Source organism: Cherax quadricarinatus, chromosome 7 (assembly GCF_038502225.1).
Source record: "Cherax quadricarinatus isolate ZL_2023a chromosome 7, ASM3850222v1, whole genome shotgun sequence".
Classification (NCBI taxonomy): Eukaryota; Metazoa; Arthropoda; class Malacostraca; order Decapoda; family Parastacidae; genus Cherax; species Cherax quadricarinatus.
In genome coordinates this window covers 36,315,697-36,327,343 of record NC_091298.1, presented here as the reverse complement: position 1 = coordinate 36,327,343, position 11,647 = coordinate 36,315,697, and positions in this window count along the sequence as shown.

Below are 11,647 nucleotides of genomic sequence, written 5' to 3'. Positions count from 1 at the left end.
AAGTGACAGGATGGAGCCTTTTACAGCGCCAAGAGGTGAGACGTAGGTCACTAGGAGAGGTAAGAACTCAGAGGTTGTGAGGACAGGTCCCTCTCAAATCCAGCCGTTCTCACTATGGAACCATGGAACAATGCTCTTCTCCAGACTGAGGGACTGACCACCTCAAAACTTTAAGGGTGATGGACTGATTACATCGTCTTCAAGTATCTTCTGCTTCTATCAACTTTTCTGTACTCGACTGAAGAAGCCTACTGTGTAGGCGAAACGTTTCGAAATAAAGATACCTAACTGTTGCATATGTGTCTTACCTAACAAACTGTCAGTGGTGACAATAAGGGAGGAGGAGGTGCAGTTCCTTCTTAAATCGCATGACCAAGAAAAGGCTGTGGGCCCAGAGAAGTTGAGCCCAAGATTGCTAAGAAGATGTGCAGACCAGCTAGCAGCACCTCTATCTCGCATCTTTCAGCATTGCTTAGTGCAGAGTAAATGGCCCTCTCTGTGGAAAGGGGCAAATGTAGTCCCTGTTCACAAAAAGAAGAGCAGACCAGAAATCAGCAACTACAGACCAGTGTCACTCCTGTCAATCACTGGGAAGATCCTCGAAACAATAATCTCAAGACAAATGACAGAGTTTTTTAACTACCACTCACTACTTTGTGACCGTCAATATGCCTGCAGGAAAGGTTACTCTGCTGCTGATCTGTTGTTAAACCTCTCCACTAAGTGGCACCAGTCAATGAATGAATCAAAAGTCAGCTCTGTGGTTGCACTGGACATTGCTGGTGCTTTCGACCGGGTGTGGCACCAGGGCCTCTTAGCAAAACTTCAAACACTGGAAACTGCAGGCTCTACGCTATGTCTCCTAAGTGATTACCTTCATGGTAGATATCAAGGGGTAGTTCTCAATGGAACGGAATCAGCAAGGCATTCTATTGGGGCAAGTGTTCCACAAGGAAGCGTGCTGGGACCAGTGTTATGGAATGTCTACTTCAATGACCTTCGTCATCTCATCCCAGAATCCCATGCATATGCAGACGACTGTACACTGACATTCACTTATCCAAGAGAAAAAATGCCAGCTGCTCTAAGCTACATCAATCATCAGCTAAGAGCTATATCAGCTTGGGGAAATAGATGACAAGTAACATTTGCACCTGAGAAAACGAAAATGATGATGGTCTCTAGGCACGATGATGGTAATGCAGGTGCAGTAGTAAGGATGAATGGGAAGGTGTAGGCACCTGGGGAAGAAATTGATATCCTTGGGGTGAAATTTGACTCCAAACTGACCATGAAGAACCATGTTTTAAATCTTGCAAACAAGGTAGCCAGGAAGATTACAGCACTTCGCCGTATCTTGCATTCTGCTTGACAGTAGGGGTTGCAAGATTCTGTACGAGGCACAAGTACGCTCACACCTTGAGTATGCTCCACTTTCTTGGTTTGTCTGCCCTCCCCCCTCTCATCTGCGACTGTTTGACAGAGTAGAGAACAGAGCATGACGTCTCATCTCTCGCCTGGACCAATCCTGGATAGATCTGTCATTTCAACAGAGCCTTCAACACAGGAGTGATGTGGGTAGCCTTACTGTTATGTACAAGGCCAATATTGTCAAAGTACCACACTTGGACCCACTTCAAGGACAGCGTGAAACAAGCTTTAAGCCACAAGACGAGCAGAAAGCAGCAACTTCACTCTGGCTGTACCCTTCTCCAGAACATCACTCCATCTGAGATCATATATACCCAGGATGACTCGAGTATGGAACACATTCGTACAGCATAATGATGTCAACGAGATAAAGTCAGTTGATCAAATGAAAATGCTGGCCCACAGATGGCTCGAACTTCATCCTGTTCCCTACCTGCATGTCTCATAACAATAAAAATGCTTTCAAATGAGCTGATGTAGGTAACAGCTCTTAGCTTGCCTATAAATTTAGGAATCCTTAATTAACCTGTAAAAAAAACAAAAGGTATAGTCGATTGTCAACCCCTCAGCTACGGTGGATCGTCTGACCACAAGGCTGTTTTTACGACACAAGATCCCAACAGAACGAGGTAAGGAGTCCACACACCACAACCTGGCTGTGGGAAAGAGGTAATTAGCCAGCCCTTTGCTCTGAGCTCGCCACCACCGATTGGAATGCTCTTCTCCAAGGGGATGTTGACAACCAAGTGAATGCCTTCACTGGACTCATCCTTAATCTACAACAACCTAACTTAACTTTGTCAAACCCTGAGTAAAGAGAGAGAGAGAGAGAGAGAGAGAGAGAGAGAGAGAGAGAGAGAGAAGAGAGAGAGAGAGAGAGAGAGAGAGAGAGAGATAGAGAGAGAGAGAGGGAGAGAGAGAGAGAGAGAGAGAGAGAGAGAGATGTAAGGAGCCTACTTGTTCCAACGACTGCCACACAGATTGCATTCCAGAAGAAGAATTTTGTTGCAGCCAGGTTGAAAATCTCAGAAAATTGAAGGATATCCATAATCCTGTGGAATATGTGCAAACAAGCCTGGTGCTACAGGAAGAAGGTTCAGAAGTACCTCAGGGACTCCTCTCCAAATATCAAGAATGCCCTCAGTCCCTCAGCCTGGAGTCGACAAAACTGATGGATTGAACACATCGACTTCAGGCTGAGCGACTGATTACCTCAAACTTCTCCTCTCCATACACCTTTATGCTTTGTATTGGATTGATGAAGCCACTGTGTGGCGAATCATTTTTTCAGTAAAAGATTCCCTTATGTTGCATAAGTGTCTCAATCTTCAATATGTCGGTTTTAAACTATTTATCACATCTGTCAGACACTGCAACATCATGGGATCTTGATACAAAGAATTCTTCAACACTAGTGCATCTTTTAGACGAAGACCTACTTCGATTAGTGTATGGTACCACTACGACCCCGCCTCTTCCTTCTCCGCCTCAACCGACTACAGTATATAAGCCACTTCTAAGGCCCTATGCTGTACTTTCTACAAGATTGATGGACTGAACACATCGACTCCAGGCTGAGGGACTGATTACCTCAAACTCCTCCTCTCCTTACACCTTTCTGCTTTGTATTGGACTGATGAAGCCACTGTGTGGCGAAACGTTTCTTTAATAAAGATTCCCATATGTTGCATAAGTGTCTCAATCTTCAACATGTCGGCTTTAAGCCAATTCTTCACTTGCCTAACCCTTGGGTAGGACCTACTTCCACATTGGTCAAATGTGATACCACCTAGGACTACTGCACCTCTCCTGACTACAGTATATAAGCAACTTCTTCGCACATATGCTGTATACTTTTCAAGATTGAGGAACCGACTATATCGCTTCAAGGCTGAGGGACTGATTACCTCAAACTCCTCCTGTTCTTCGCCATTCTCATTTGTATGGACTGATTAAGCCACTGTGTGGTGAAACGTTTCCTCATCAAAGATTCCCAAGTGTTGCACATGTGTCTGATTTATCAACTTGTCTGTTCTCTGAACCATTCATCTACAGACCATCAATATGGCTTCAGGAAAGGTTACTCTGCTGTTGATCTGTTGTTAAACCTCTCCACTAAGTGGCACCAGTCACTGGATGAATCCGAAGTTAGCTGTGTGGTAGCACTGGACATTGCTGGTGCTTTCAACCGGGTGCGGCACCAGGGCCTCTTAGCAAAACTGCAAGTTCTGGGAATTGCAGGCTCTACGCTATGTCTCCTCAGTGATTACCTTCATAGTAGATCTCTAAGGGTAGTTCTCACTGAAACAGAATCAACAAGACATCCTATTGGGGCAAGTGTTCCACAAGGAAGCGTGCTGGGACCATTGTTATGGAATGTCTACTTCAATGACCTTCGTCATCTCATCTCAGAATCCCATGCATATGCAGACAACTGTACACTGACATTCACTTATCCAACAGAAGAAATGCCAGCTGCTCTAAGCTACATCGATCATCAGCAAGAGCTGTATCAGCTTGGGAAAATAGATGTTAAGTAACATTTGCACCTGAGAAAACACAAATGAAGATGGTAAGGATGAATGGGAGGGTGCTGGTACCTGGGGAAGAAGTTGATGTCCTTGCAGTGAAATTTGACTCCAAACTGACCATGAAGAACCACGTTGTAAATCTTACAGCACTTCGCTGTATCTCGCATCTGCTTGACATTAGGGGTTGCAAGATTCTGTATGAGGCACAAGTACGCTCACACCTTAAGTATGATCCATTTTCTTGGTTTGCCTCCCCCCTCTCATCTGCTACTGCTTGACTGAGTAGAGAACAGCAAGACGTCTCATTTCTCCCCTGGTCCAATCCTGGATAGATCTGTCATTTCAACAGAGCCTTCAACACAGGAGGGATGTGGGTGGCTTTACTGTTATGTACAAGGCCAATATTGTCAAAGTACCACACTTGGATCCATTTCGAGGACAGCGTGAAACAAGCTTCTATGCCACAAGACAGGCAGAAAGCAACAACTTCACTGGCTCTACCCTTCTCCAGAATATCACTTCATCTGATATCATTTATTGTCAGGAGGACTCGAGTATAGAATAAATTCGTACAGTATTATGATGTCAACGAGATAAAGTCAGTTGATCAAATTAAAATTCTGGCCCACAGATGGCTTCAACTTCATCTTGTTCCCTACTTGTATGTTTCATAATAATAAAAATCCTTTCAAATGAGATAGATAGATAGATAGATAGATAGAGAGAGAGAGAGAGAGAGAGAGAGAGAGAGAGAGAGAGAGAGAGAAAGAGAGAGAGAGAGTAGTTCACAATGGAACAGAATTTGAAAGACATCCTATTGGGTCAAGTGTCTCCCAAGATAGTGTATTGGAAGAATTGTCATGAAATGTATTCTTCAATGGCTTTCTTCATCTCATCCCAGAATCCCATGCATATGCAAACGACTGTACTCTGCCATTTACTTATCATTGAGAAGAAATGGCAGCTGCTCTTAGCTACATTTATCTTCAGCTAAGAGCTATATCAGGTTGTCGAAACCGAAGGCAAGTAGCATTTGCACCTGAGAAAACACAAATGATGATAGTCTTTAGGCACCATGATTGTAATGCTTGAGCAGTAGTAAGTATGAATGGGAGAGTGTTGATACCTGGGGAAGTAGTTGATATCCTTGGGGTTAAATTTGACTCCAGACTGACGGTGAAGAAACACGTTGTAAATCTTGCAAAGAAGACAGTCAGGAAACTTACAGCAATTCGACGTATCTCGCATCTGCTTGACAATAGGGGTTGCAGGATTCTGTATGAGGCGCAAGTACGCTTACACGTTGAGGATGCTCCACTTTCTTGGTTTGCCTGTCCCAACCCCCTCTCATTTGCGACTGCTTGACAGAGTAGAGAACACAGCAAGACGTCTCATCTCTCGCCTGGACCCGTCCTGGCTAGATCTGTCATTTCAGCAGAGCCTTCAACACAGGAGGAATGTGGGTGGCCTTACTGTTATGTACATGGCCTACATTGTCAAAGTACCTCACTTGGCTCCACTTCGAGGACAACGAGAACAAGACGGACAGAAACCAGCAACTTCACTCTGGCTGTACCATTCTGCAGAACATCACTTAATCTGAGATCAGTTATTCCCAGGATGATTCGAGTATGGAACACATTCGTACAGCATTATGATGTCAACGAGATAAAGTCAGTTGATCAAATGAAAATGCTAGCCCACAGATGGCCCACCTATCTCCTGTTCCCTACTTGTATGTTTCATGACAATGAAAATGCTTTCAAATGTGCTGATGTAGGCAACAGCTCTTAGCTTGTAAATAAAGTTAGGAATCCTTAACTTGTAAATAGCTTGTCAATAAAGCTAGGGATCATTAACCTAATCTTGTCAAACCCTGTTTAAAAGAGAGAGAAAGGGAGAGAGAGAGAAAGGGAGAGAGAGAGAGAGAGAGAGAGAGAGAGAGAGAGAGAGAGAGAGAGAGAGAGAGAGGGAGAGAGAGAGAGAGAGAGAAGAAATGCCAGCTGCTCTAAGCTGCATCAATCACCAGCTCAGAGCTATATCAGCTTGAGGAAACAGAGGGCAAGTAACATTTGCACCTGAGAAAACACAAATGATGATGGTCTCTAGGCACCATGATGGTAATGCTGGTGCAGTAGTATGAAATGAATGGGAGGGTGCTTGTACTTGGGAAAGAAGTTGATTTCACACCAGTGAAATTTGACTCCAAACTGACCATGAAGAACCACGTTGTAAATCTTGCAAACAAGGCAGCCAGGAAGCTTACAGCACTTCGCCGTATCTCGCATCTGCTTGACATTAGGGGATGCAAGATTCTGTATGAGGCACGAGTACGCTCACACCTTAAGTATGATCCATTTTCTTGGTTTGCCTCCCCCCCTCTCATCTGCGACTGCTTGACTGAATAGAGAACAGCAAGACGTCTCATTTCTCGCCTGGTCCAATCCTGGATAGATCTGTCATTTCAACAGAGCCTTCAACACAGGAGGGATGTGGGTGGCTTTACTGTTATGTACAAGGCCAATATTGTCAAAGTACCACACTTGGATCCATTTCGAGGACAGCGTGAAACAAACTTCTATGCCACAAGACAGGCAGAAAGCAACAACTTCACTCTGGCTGTACCCTTCTCCAGAATATCACTTCATCTGATATCATTTATTGTCAGGAGGACTCGAGTATAGAATACATTCGTACAGTATTATGATGTCAACGAGATAAAGTCAGTTGATCAAATTAAAATTCTGGCCCACAGATGGCTTCAACTTCATCCTGTTCCCTACTTGTATGTTTCATAATAATAAAAATCCTTTCAAATGAGATAGATAGATAGATAGATAGATAGAGAGAGAGAGAGAGAGAGAGAGAGAGAGAGAGAGAGAGAGAGAGAGAGAGAGAGAGAGAGAGAGAGAGAGAGAGAGAAAGAGAGAGAGAGAGTAGTTCACAATGGAACAGAATTTGAAAGACATCCTATTGGGTCAAGTGTCTCCCAAGATAGTGTATTGGAAGAATTGTCATGAAATGTCTACTTCAATGGCTTTTTTCATCTCATCCCAGAATCCCATGCATATGCAAACGACTGTACTCTGCCATTTATTTATCATTGAGAAGAAATGGCAGCTGCTCTTAGCTACATTTATCTTCAGCTAAGAGCTATATCAGGTTGTCGAAACCGAAGGCAAGTAGCATTTGCACCTGAGAAAACACAAATGATGATAGTCTTTAGGCACCATGATTGTAATGCTTGAGCAGTAGTAAGTATGAATGGGAGAGTGTTGGTACCTGGGGAAGAAGTTGATATCCTTGGGGTTAAATTTGACTCCAGACTGACGGTGAAGAAACACGTTGTAAATCTTGCAAAGAAGACAGTCAGGAAACTTACAGCAATTCGACGTATCTCGCATCTGCTTGACAATAGGGGTTGCAGGATTCTGTATGAGGCGCAAGTACGCTTACACGTTGAGGATGCTCCACTTTCTTGGTTTGCCTGTCCCAACCCCCTCTCATTTGCGACTGCTTGACAGAATAGAGAACACAGCAAGACGTCTCATCTCTCGCCTGGACCCGTCCTGGCTAGATCTGTCATTTCAGCAGAGCCTTCAACACAGGAGGAATGTGGGTGGCCTTACTGTTATGTACATGGCCTACATTGTCAAAGTACCTCACTTGGCTCCACTTCGAGGACAACGAGAACAAGACGGACAGAAACCAGCAACTTCACTCTGGCTGTACCATTCTGCAGAACATCACTTAATCTGAGATCAGTTATTCCCAGGATGATTCGAGTATGGAACACATTCGTACAGCATTATGATGTCAACGAGATAAAGTCAGTTGATCAAATGAAAATGCTAGCCCACAGATGGCCCACCTATCTCCTGTTCCCTACTTGTATGTTTCATGACAATGAAAATGCTTTCAAATGTGCTGATGTAGGCAACAGCTCTTAGCTTGTAAATAAAGTTAGGAATCCTTAACTTGTAAATAGCTTGTCAATAAAGTAAGGGATCATTAACCTAACCTTGTCAAACCCTGTTTAAAAGATAGAGAAAGGGAGAGAGAGAGAAAGGGAGAGAGAGAGAGAGAGAGAGAGAGAGAGAGAGAGAGAGAGAGAGAGAGAGAGAGAGAGAGAGAGAGAGAGAGAAGAAATGCCAGCTGCTCTAAGCTGCATCAATCACCAGCTCAGAGCTATATCAGCTTGAGGAAATAGATGGCAAGTAACATTTACACCTGAGAAAACACAAATGATGATGAGTTCTAGGCACCAAGATGGTAATGCCGGTGCAGTAGTAAGGATGAATGGGCGGGTGTTGGCACCAGGGGAAGACGTTGATATCCTTGGGATGAAATTTGACTCCAAACTGACCATGAAAACCCACGTTCTAAATCTTGCAAACCATGCAGCCAGGAAGCTTACAGCACTTCGCCGTATCTCGCATCTGTTTGACAGTAGGGGTTGCAAGATTTTGTACGAGGAACAAGTACGCTCACACTTTGAGTATGCTCCACTTTCTTGGTTCGCCTGCCCCCCTTCTCATCTGCGACTGCTTGACAGAGTAGAGAACAGAACAAGACGTCTCATCTCTCGCCTGGACCCATCCTGGATAGATCTATCATTTCAGCAGAGCCTTCAACACAGGAGGGATGTGGGTGGCCTTACTGTTATGTACAAGGCCAATATTTTGTAAGTCCCCCACTTGGATCCACTTCGAGGACAGCGTGAAACAAGTTTCTATACCACAAGACGGGCAGCAAGCAGCAACTTCACTCTGGCTGTGCCCTTCCAGGATGACTTGAGTATGGAACACATTCGTACAGCATAATGATGTCAACGAGATAAAGTCAGTTGATCAAATGAAAATGCTGGCCCACAGATGGCTCCAACTTCATCCTGTTCCCTACTTGTATGTCTCATAACAATAAATATGCTTTCAAATGGCTGATATAGGTAACAACTCTTCGCTTGCCAATAAAGTTAGGAATCCTTAACCTATAAATAGCTTGTCAATAAAGCTAGGGATCCTTAACCTTGTCAAACCCTGTGAAAAAAAAAAGAATGAGAGAGAGAGAGATTGAGAAAGAGAATATTATGAAAGTTAATTAATTAATCTTGACTCTATTTTTTTTTCTTTTATATTCTTTTGGTTTAAATCATTTCGATTACTCGATGGCAATTAACTCTGCAATAACCTGCTAACTACCTGGTAAGAATATCTATTATCCCTAAAATGCGTATTGACGTGAACTGACAATGTATATACACTAAGATACGTCTTCTCTCGGTGTATATATTCTGTGTATACTTTATATGAGGTCTTTAACTTAAAGATAGGGAATTAATATTACCTGAAGACAAGTGCAACTCATGTGCTAATCACATCTGTTACAACACTAATTGTGTGGGCAAACATTTCATTCTTAACTAAACACTGCTTGCTAGTTAGAGGAAATATCAATGTATTCAACTGCCATAATTCGTCCCAATTTCCGTATGTCCAGCTGAAGATCAGTGCAATAACAGGCTTTGTTGTTGCACCTAAAATTCTTCAGAAGACCTAAGAACTATTCAGAGAAGCCCAGGAACCTGAGCTCAACACCATAAAGATTCCCATGAATTTATCACAACTCTCTGAAGCGTTTAGACCTGTACATTAACCACCTCGATGGCTCTAGATCAAAACATTTATGAGAGCCAGGAATTGCAACTCAACCCAATCTAACATTGAAAATATGTATGTAGTGACAGTCTCAGAATATCAAAACAGTGTCAGGGCACACTGGACATATATCCAGGGTACGTTCACTAACAGATCTTGAAACACACCCTACAGTATATTAAACACAAAATTATCACAACTGCTTATGAGTTTTATTGTTGCTGCTTTATAAGTTCTACGAAGTCTTGCGCCGCATGAGTCCTGATTCTAGAAGTTTGGTGAATATATTGCTCAAGTTTGAGCGGGTAATGGAGTGGAAAGAAATTTCCTCAAAAAAAAGGTATACAATGTCAAGTGGACTTCAGTGACTGAACTCAGGCAGAGGCAGATGCCCACAGCTCTCCCCTACCTAAGTCGATAACGGCAGTCTTTTCCCAAGCCTAAATACAGTACATGAGCTGATGTTTGGCGGCCCGACCAGTTGCCCAGTTGGCTTTATGTAATGACAGCGAACCCTGAAAGAGAAGAAGAGAAATTCGTCGCTGATGCTCAAGGAAAGGTGAAGCAAAACGTCAGCACTCTACGAAGGTTGGTGTGATAATATTTTGAGTTAGTTACTAACTCTCTCACTTTCAAAAGTAAATTAAATGCATCGATTTTAAAACTGTCATATGTGTTAAATCTCACAGCGATATAAAAGTAGATGTTTTTATGTTATTTTTTTAGTTTTGAGTTCATTTTTTTTTTATTTTTTAAGAACCTAACTCTTGAATTTGTGATAACCAGCAAGATAACAAATCTCAGAAGCTGAAATTTATAAGTTTTTGAAAGTTATAAGTTACTGAAACCAATATCCTAATTTTATGAATTTTTCCCTGAAAGTAACAAATTATCACTCAGGCAGAGCAAAACAAATCTGTTTCTTTCCTCTGCATAATAATGTTGGAAGGTGATCAGAAGAGATATTATTTACTTATTGTACGACAATTATTGCCACAACTCTCTTTTTTAAAATGCCTTCGATCAACACTCAGTAGTGCCTGAATGTTTGAAGCCTATCAGAGAAGGTGTTCTCCAGGTATGACGCACACACACACACACACACACAAATAATTCAAAAGTGCTAGTATAATAAGAAATAGGTCCCACTTGACTCATTCCTTTAAGTGATCATCATCTTCATAATAAGTATATAAGTAACTTTACTTACGTATACACAAATACAGTTACATAGATTATCATACATAGCAACATATGTGTAGAGAACCTAGAATAACACAGAAAAAGTCAAAGCGCCATATTTCCATTGGAGTCTTTTAATCCATTGGGGTGCAACAGCTCTTGAAGGAGCCATTCTCAAGTAAATTTTCATAAAGCTGAAGCAGCAGCTACATAAACAACTAAAAATGTGAGCCATGACCTAAGTAGGATACACCAGTGTTGAACATTTGATGTCTATCAAGTGAGGTTTTCCCAAGTTATTGCACAGAAACAGAATACCAGCGTTAAAAATCTAAAGGCGATCGGAAAGTGTCTCAAGTTGCAAACGAAAACCTAGCAAGGAAAAAAAGAAAGCAGGAAACCAGTTGAGACATTCCTTCCTGAAGATTTCAAATAATATTTTTTCAGGTGTAGCACCTATGCAGAAATGATCGTATAGATGCAACATTTTGGTAAGAATGATCTTCCGAGTGTAGGTGTCTGCGAATAAATTCTCTTGCAGTTGTTAGTATATTGGTAAAAATGATCTTAAATGTAGATAAATGGCTCAGAGAACAGACAAGTTGATAAATTAGACACATGTGCAACATTTGGGTACCTTTACTGAGGAAACGTTACGCCACACAGTGGATTCATCAGTCCATGCAAAGAAGAATGGTGTCGGATACAGCAACATCTTGGGATCTTAATACAGGAAATTCTTTACTTGCCTAACCTGTAGGCATGATCTCCTTCCACATTTGGATTTGTTCACTGTGATATACCCTAACACTGCTCCACCTCACTTGTTTACAGTATATTAGTCAC